The sequence below is a fragment of the Dromaius novaehollandiae genome, chromosome W (assembly GCF_036370855.1).
Source record: "Dromaius novaehollandiae isolate bDroNov1 chromosome W, bDroNov1.hap1, whole genome shotgun sequence".
NCBI lineage: Eukaryota > Metazoa > Chordata > Aves > Casuariiformes > Dromaiidae > Dromaius > Dromaius novaehollandiae.
Genome location: NC_088130.1, coordinates 16,436,753 through 16,445,510, shown reverse-complemented (window position 1 = coordinate 16,445,510; position 8,758 = coordinate 16,436,753). Strand labels below are relative to the sequence as shown.

Sequence of the window (8,758 nt, the reverse complement as noted above, 5' to 3'; positions counted from 1 at the left end):
AGAAACTGGTCTCTTGGGCTGGAGATGAGAGGAGAGTGAAAATATATAGAAAATGAGGAATTTTTAGCCTGAGGGTGGAGGCCAGGTGAAATATTTGGCCAGCTAACACTACTAAGTATTGTATCTGTCCTCATGGCAATCTGCTCTGCCGTTTACTGAAGGTCACTTTTCACAGCCCAGAAGCCTGAGGCGTTTCTCCCATAAACAGTTGGTTATATTCATTAAATAGGAGCTAGGAACCACGTTCCCCTAAGGCAGGAGTTCCCTTTGCTGCTGGCTGCGTAGAAGGCACCAACCCTCACCCTCCCCTCCTGCGGGAGGGGCGGAGAAGAAGGATGGGAGCCCACCGGAGACCAGGAGGTGTGGGACCCCCTGCGGCGCCGCCCGCGGCAGCCATGGCACCCGGGCCGCCGCTGCCCCAACGGCTCCGCGGCTCCCTGCCGCAGCGCCCCGAGCAGCTATTGGCTCCCTGACCCCGCGGCCCCGCCCCGCTCCACGGGGCGCCAATCAGGGCGCTCCTTTGGCCTGCTGCCCCGCCCCCGCGGCGCGGGCTCTGTGAGGAAGGGAGGGAGGACCGCAGCGCAGGGCGGCGCCCGGGGCGGCTGCGGCGGGGCTGCGTCCGGGCGCTGCTCACAGAGGTGGCTTCCGCCTCTCCTCGTAACCGCCGTGTCGCGCGGGCGGGGCGGGGCGGCGCCCGGGGCTGTGGTCATGGCGGGCGGGGTGAGGGCCTCCTGCGGGCCCTCGCCGTGGGCAGGAAAGCCCGGGGGTTTGCCCCGCTCGCCCCAGGCTTCCGTGCGGAAAGGGGTATTGGGGCGAGCGCGCCAGCCACGCAGGGCCGGTGGGGAAACCCGTGCAGCCGCCTTAGAAGGCACTGGTGTGTCTTGGCAAAATGTGACAAAAAGGAGAGGGGAAAATGGTTGTCCACAGGAGTGCAGAGGCCGTAAGGGAGCAGGGCGCTGCTTTATGGCAGGAAAAGGGAAAATGGAGAAATAAAGAATGAAGCTAAGGGAGAAAAATTTAGTGCTTTATGGTGAGCTTGGTGTTGAAAGCCCTTGGCCTGGGAATCATCTCTCAAGGAAAGTGAGAAATCCTGCCTTTCCTGAGAAGGTTTTAAATTCTGGTTGGTGAAGATCTGTGATGTGTAACAGAACAGGACCATATTTAACGCCTGTGAGCCTGTCTGGGAAACACTGGATTGACTCACTCACTTTCTACCTAGTTCAGGACACTTGTATTTTTGCTGTTCATCCTTTCCTCTTAATCCTGTTTCTCTATAATTTTCATGTTTTTATGTGCTAATTAGAGTTGCTTTTCTTTTTTCAGCACAGCGAAGGTCCAATGGATGAAGCTAGGAATGATGTACTACCAGAAGATACAGAGCAAAAGAAACAATTGTTCTTTCCTGGTTGGAAAGTGAGTACTTTAACAGTGTAACATTAGTTTGTAGGCTTTTTGTCATCTACTTCCTTTCATCTTTTTTGTTTTTTGGGTTTTTTTTTTTTTTTGTATGATGGCTAGATGCCAAATGGTTAGCTAGGTTGGCTACAGTGCTGAATGATTATTTGTTCAAAACTGTCTTCAGTATGTATACTGGCATTGTTAGAGTGAGAAAATTCTAGACTTTGATGTAACAATGTTGAACAAGAAAATACAAGTGAATTTTTAAGTCACAAGCACATTTGTGCTGATTTTTATATCCAAAAAGAATTTGTGTCAGAACTTACAGCAGTTTACTCTTACAAGCTCAGGATTTATGAGCATAGTATTTCAGCTCCTATCATTTGCCTCTGGTGTGAGAAAAATAATTATTTGTGATATGTGCATAGTAAATATTGAACGATCACTTTGTTTCTTTCTCAGTGGTGCTGTATGTATCCGTACATTTGGTCACAAGCTCAGTAAGAGCCAGGTATCTGATTCTGCTTTTTACCTTAGATTTTTTGCACTTCGATGTGCTTTGATCTTCATGGAAACAGCTTGCTTGTTTTTTTGTTTCATAAACTTTGAGTCCTATCTGAATAAACTAAAATGACTTTTTTTTTCAATTCCAATCCAGAAAACAGGCATTCTGCTTTAACTAGTTTCTAATCTAAAAATGCTGTTAATGTCTATATAGAAAGGCTCAGTTTCTCTGAGTTTCCTGTAACATAACATGACTTGTAATGAATAATATTTGGATCCAGTAATAGTGTATGACAGCAAGCAGATAGCTCATCCTACTTGTTATTTGGGTCATCTTCTTTATAACTTCCTGTAAGGGTTTGGCTGGCACTGGATACTGACATGAGCTATGTAGGATACAAAATGGTACAGCTTCCTTAGGTTCCCTTTCTCACCCTTAGTGATCTGTTTTATACAAGTAGCCTTACACATTGTTCCAGACAAATTATGTTTTTAAACTAGTTTTGGACAATTTTATTAATCGAGGCATATAGTAGAAATGTTAGAGATTTTTCATGGAGTAGTTGACATCTGCAGTCTGTTACAAACATCAGAAAAGAAACATCTTTACATGATGGTACAAAGGCAATTGAAAGTGTTTGCCTTTGTCATTACTGTGGAGCACTGGGGGCACTGCTCATTATATCTCATATGATCATGTTGCTCTTATCTTCATCTCTAGCCCTTCATTATTTTCTAGCCTATGTTTAGATTGCAAGATCTTTGTGGCAAGGGTGATTCTTGGTATTGTGTATAGATCAGTGGCTACCAAACTGTGACTCTTATCAGAATTCCTGTTTTTTAACAAATAAAAGAAGTAGTATTTGAAAAAGAAAACTTGAAAGTCATCCACAGACTTCATTTTTACAGTTCAGGCCATTAATGTGGAAAATGTCCTGTGTTTTTTCAGGTGTCAGAATTGTTGTCATCTCTCACAAATATTAAAAATGAGCAGCAGAAGTACCAGTTAATTTTAGAGCAAACACACATCTCTCTCTTCCATACTATACAGTCAGCAGTAAAATCTAACCACTGGGATACTGCAGCATATGAAGAACAAAGCTTGTTCTCAGATGAGTCTATTAGTAACAGTTGTTCACGAATAGATGTTGCAAAGGAAAATGCTGAATCACCAAGAACAGAAACGAGAATCCCAGACAGTTGGTTATCTGAGGACTTCAAACAGCTGTCTAAATCAAAATCAAAAATAACTGTTGCTGGAGGGCACAAAAAATCTTATGTTTGTAACCCACTGCAAAAACTTATACTCCCATATGTGTTTTTGGTCAAAAATTGCCTTCCTATGCCAGTTTCTTTGATCCAACACAAATGTTTGAATGGGGAGATATTATGCAAGAAGCAACATTTCAGGAAAGAGGAAACACCCCAGCCATCATTTGAGACTTCTTCCATTTCTAAAGTACACACTTCTGAAGGTGAGCAGTCTGTACTGATGTTTATTTATGGATGTCTCTGAATAGCACATACGGGATTAGCCAGGAGCAACAGAATAAAAATTATAAGAAGGAAAATAACTGAGATTGAGCTTCAAGAGACAGTTCCTGAATATGAGAACTAAGATATTATACTCTGAGATCATTTCCAGATAACAGAAACCTGAATTTCTGGGAATTTCCCAAATTTCCATTTGGGAAATGGAAAAATAGGCTTGTTAAAGCAAAAGTAAACAATCAATCTGCTACATTTATCTAAACCAAATATTTATTTTTCTTTAAAAAAAACTTGTAACAAATATCTAAAAGGTAAACAAAATCATGATAGGCATTGGGGAATTTGCTCATACCCATGGCGTATTATGTTTGGTCCTTGTGCACGGAGTCGAGTAATTCTCCTAAACTTGTCAGTTGCTCCTGACATTGAATTCAGTGAGATTCTTGGCTTGGATATCGGTGGGAGTTGGATCCATATAAACAGTTTTGCTCTGGTTTAAACAAAGCAGGATTCTCAAATCAATAGTACTTGAATGTCACCTTGTTGTTAACTCTAACTTTTTAAGAGACCTTTTTTTTTTTTTTAATGGATTTGCTACAGCTGATGGCTTCCATACACTGTGATCATTCTGCTTGGAGAGTCTCCCACAGCAAATGATCTTTGCTCCCGCTTGAACAGCAGAGTGGAGAATCTGTGCCAAAGCAACACTAACCATATCACTCCCTGCCCCACACCCATGTACTTTTGGGCTTTGTAACTGTTTAATATCTTACTCTTCCTCTTTGTGTGTATGTCTAAGAAAAATGCCAGTTTAATGGCACTAAGTGGCCTTCCCGCTTAACTCAGGAAAAGTTAAAGCCATCTTTATAGCTTCTGAATTCTCAGATATAACCTCAAATCTCCAAGGAACAATTTAGAGGAGACACAATATGGTTTCTACCATGAGTTACAGTAATTTTGAGGGAGGATACTTTGCACTTGAAGACTGCCATAGCATCCACTTTGTTATGGTTCACAAGAGGCAGATGAACATTTAGGCTGCAGGTTTCAATTGGTTCTTGTGCTTTCTCCATCAAGATGTTCCCTGGAGGCCAACAGCAACAAAATCCATACCTAGATGACCAAGGGGGATTTAACATGGAAGCAGGATGAAACAGGGCTGAGCTGAGATAAGATCTATTTTTAATTTCCAATAACAGATGTAACATAGGCAGCATAAGTACAAATGTGTCTTCATGGATCTGCCAGCGTTCCACATCCGTGAGGGGATGCAGTCAGTAAGTTTTGATGTCTAGTTGCTTTTTGACCTACTGACTGAAACTGGCAACATGGGTGCCAAACAGTGGTGGTGGTGATAACAATGTGTGAAATATTTTTCCTCCTGACTTTGTAATCAGTAAGAATTTCTCTACCCATTTCAGTGGGAGCAGGACTAGACCTAGGGTGCTTAAAAAAAAAAAAAAATCCCAAGCTGGCATTTACTAGTGTGGATACCTCACTTCAGACTTGGGTCTGAACTTCAGTTTAAGTTCTAGCACAGGGAAGTCACTGTTCTGCCTTGTTACAGTGTACTTCTACTTTTTCTGAGAAACAGTAGTATTACACATATGCTAACATAATACATACCTTATTGCTAGCGTCAGAAACACCATATGTGTTTTTCCACAATCTGAGGGGACTGCAATGGAAATTGTATAAAAGCATGGTGAAGAGAAAGAAGCCTTCCCAAGCTGTGTGGAGAGAAGCAAATTACAGATCTTTGAAGATATTAGAGGGAACATCTAAGGAGACAGACTACATTCTCCCTTTGATTTTTAAGGATTCAATAATTGTCTCTGTTTATCCTGCATATCCTGTTCTACGTTGTGAATTTAAATGGGAATGACTGCAGCAGACAGCAAATAAAACTGTAAGTGCCTTATGCAATTAAAAAGTTATCATTATTTTTAATTATTATTTAGACTGTAGTAGTAGCTTGAAATTGAGCCTGGAGCATAACTTCCTCATGCTGTACAAATAGAGCAGAAAAAAATGACTTTCTCGCCCAAAGATTTCACTGCTCCGCAGAAATGGAGTAGCTTGAGGGAAATCTAAGCCATCAGACAAACGGCACATATTTCTTTGTCTCTCCAAGAAAATAACAGTTACTGTTTGTATGACAAGTATTATGTCTTTCTGTTGATACATAATTCCCAGTTCAGGGAGCATGGCTCGGTTAACTGCTGTCTGAGATGTCCCTGGGTCAGATGTGATCCTGAGCGCGCAGGTATGTTCCCGGTCAGGCTGCTCACTTACTTAGGCAGGTTGTGCCCTGTGCTATGAAATCCTGCCTAGACTGAGGAACTCAAGTCTGTCCTTCCTCTTCTGTCCTTTCATTTCTCTCACTCCTTATGTTTTCTTATTCCTTGCTTCTCTTTCTTGATTATCTTCTGCCTTCTTTCCAAACAATACCTTGTGGGTTTTTTAATCACCTGTTCTCTCACTGTCTGTTCTTTTCAGCCTTCACTCACAAATGGGTAAATGGCGAGGGGACAGCCCCTCTTTCAGCCTTCCTTGCCTCAGGACTGAATTTCCCTGCTGTATTTCTCCCTCCTCTTGCTCTCCGTTCTCCTTTGACCCAATAGGCTCTCCTGTTTTACAACAGGATTCCCTCGGTCTGGATTAGAGAGAAGATCTCTGCCAAACTCGCAGCCCCATCCCTGAGCGTTAGCAACATCTCTGGCTTGCCTGATTGTCAGTTTTGATTAGCCTTGCAGGTGTTTTGCCTGTCCACAAAGACTCCCCTCTTTATGGGTGCCCATCACACCCATGCCTGTTCTCTCCAGGCTGCTCGAAGGTCTCTGCTGCTGGTAGTTGCCTAATTGTGCTCTTCCTCTGTCTTCATCATGCAAGTAGGTGATTCCCTGGAGATACATGTGACTGTTAAACACAGCAGATGAGGACAGTCATTTCTGCATGGATGAGATACCAAGCCTGGATGAAGCCCTGCTGCACCAGATGGTGTTTATGAATATATGTGAGGAAAGAGGGGCTAACGCTCCCTTAGCTACCCACCTCTAGTCATTCTCACAGAAATCCCACTTGGTGAGAGCTATGTAAAGATTTCAGATTTACTCTAAAAGCTGTAAAGGGTTCTTCTCAGAAGCACAAGGAGGTGTGGGAAGGAGCTGTGTGAAAACCTCAGCTGGGCTGTGCTTTGCACGGCTTTATAGTATCACCACCCAGAGGCTTTCAGCTAGGTGGTGGTGTACTACTTCATGTTACTTTTTTAGTGATCTGAAACCCATCAAAGGCAATGAAAACCCACAGGCTCCGGTGAACTTTGGATTAGAGTTATAAAGCGTGAAATGGATTTCTTCTGACTTCAGAAAGATAATATTCACTGAGTTTCCTGGCTATTTTCTGATAAAAACTGTTCCTGCTATAGAATTTTGGTTTGAAAGGACATGTAGCTTGATTCACCAGACATGTACTGCTGGGAGAAAGCACTGCTTCTGAAAAATAGCATGCAAAAGAGTATTAGCTGAAGAAGGATAATAGAAATGATTCCTTTAAAAAGAAGGAGATGTTTTAATGTGGTCAAAAGGCAAGACTGTGCTTTAGATTCTAACAGCTCCTGGAGACTCTGCATCACAAGCCTGATGGAGGCGTGTTGTCCTCCATAAAGTGATCTACAGAACAATAATGCAGATTCTTTACCTCTCTTTCTTCCTGCACCTACTAATGCACTCGCAGTGTGCATCTCATTTTTATTTAGACCTATTTATATTGCTGGAGTGGAATTTGTAACACAGATTAAAGCATATGTAGACCTTAAAACAAGTGCCTGTAAAAACAAAAGGAAACAGCACTGGTAGCACATGTATTTCAGTGGCAGCAATATCATAATGGTTCACTGTCTGTAATTTGCAGGAAAGAAGCTTTCTTGAGCTCTTTGAAGATCTCCTAGGACAAAACAAGGATTGGTCAATGTCAAGGAGGTCAGCTTAGGCTGTCATTATTTCTGATGCTTAAAATTCATGGATGAGCTTAAACATGTTAAATTATTGTAAGAGTCTTTTGAGAAGTTAGTGGAGGGAAAGCAAATGAGAAGAAGCTCTTATTTGTATTTTGTATCAATAGTTTTTTTTAAGTAATGCTTGACAGTGATCGTGTTCTGCATTCATCCACCTGTTCAAAGCCCTCAGTGGGGATTTTACTGGCTATCCCCAAGCTCTCAGAAACAGGCACATGGCAACTCAGGCTGTGAGCACAAAGAGGGCAGTGTAAGAGAAAGTTGCAAGAACTTTAACAGGGTAATGGACATTTCTGTTTGTTTGTTTCCCAATGCATAGCAAGTAAATGTACCTGTCTTGTTAGTGTTATCTTGATAAGATACTTGTTTTGTTTCATATTGTTCTCTAAAACTTCAGTTGTGGTATGTGTCATGCACATATACACACTGCTCAGTTATTGACCTCACCAGCTAAAAAGCATTAGAGACACTGTAAAAAACAAATACATGTAGTATAGAGTCTGATCTCCCAAGGTCAGATGGACAGAGTATAACAGCTGGAAGCAATATTCAAGAGCTCTTGCCTTTAGTCTCTTTTACTATGCCTTGTAAAACACGTATTGCCTTGAAGCAGATATAAATTATGCTTCCCTTGATTGGTAAGGGTCTTGTGCGTTGCCAGAGTAGCATGCATGGGGCTACATGTAAGTGACTGTCACAGTGGACAGTTATAAATTCTTTGTAATGCAGGTGCAAGTCTGTTTCTGTGGTTTTTATAAGAGATTGCATAGTTTAAAGTAAGAGCCCGCATGTTTCTGAAAAAATGGTAGAGCGTGAAGCATGGCAGAAGTAGGGGATGTGGCACAAATCACAGCAGAGACACAGATTCACAAAAGAACAGCTGCCAGGCTGTTTTTCCAGTTGCTTCAAGGATTGCTTTGTGTAGAGAGAGCAGGGTGATTGAAATTGAATGTAGATGGCCTGGATCATCCTTCCCACCTGAAATGGCAACCACTTGGAAAGTAGATGTAGGAGTTGCAGAGTTAGAGGTCTAGCTAGGAAATGGTTATTTTCTTTAATGGTTTTTGTTTTTCTGCTAGGTTGTTTTGTCAGAAGATTTTGGAAAATTCCTTCTTTGGGTGGTGCGAGAATAATATTAATGGGGAGGGCGGCACAAAGATCATGGCCAACACAGGGTCTGCGGTCTCTGCTGAGAAGCTGTTCCAAAAAAAAGTAACACATTTGCACTCTCCTTACATCCTGGCATATTCTGGAACAGGCACAAGTCTGTTGTCAGTGATAGCCTGGGAAATGGTTCTAAGGTCTGTAGTCACTTGTACTTGCAGCTGATCCCAGACTGTTAAAAATAAT

At 42.1% G+C, this 8,758-nt stretch overlaps 1 protein-coding gene across 2 annotated transcripts in view; it reads left to right on the top strand.

The window, feature by feature from the left end:
- Positions 1-532: 532 nt before the first annotated feature.
- The window catches only part of LOC135323435 (Golgi membrane protein 1-like), a 55,506-nt gene continuing 47,280 nt past the window's right edge, over positions 533-8,758 (top strand). The window contains exons 1-2 of one of the 2 annotated variants that reach the window (XM_064500686.1): positions 533-638; positions 1,324-1,413. The gene's annotated coding sequence lies outside the window, so the exon portion shown is untranslated. Of the gene's footprint in view, positions 639-856; positions 875-1,323; positions 1,414-8,758 lie in introns of those variants that run through there. The other variant, XM_064500688.1, reaches the window with a different exon arrangement.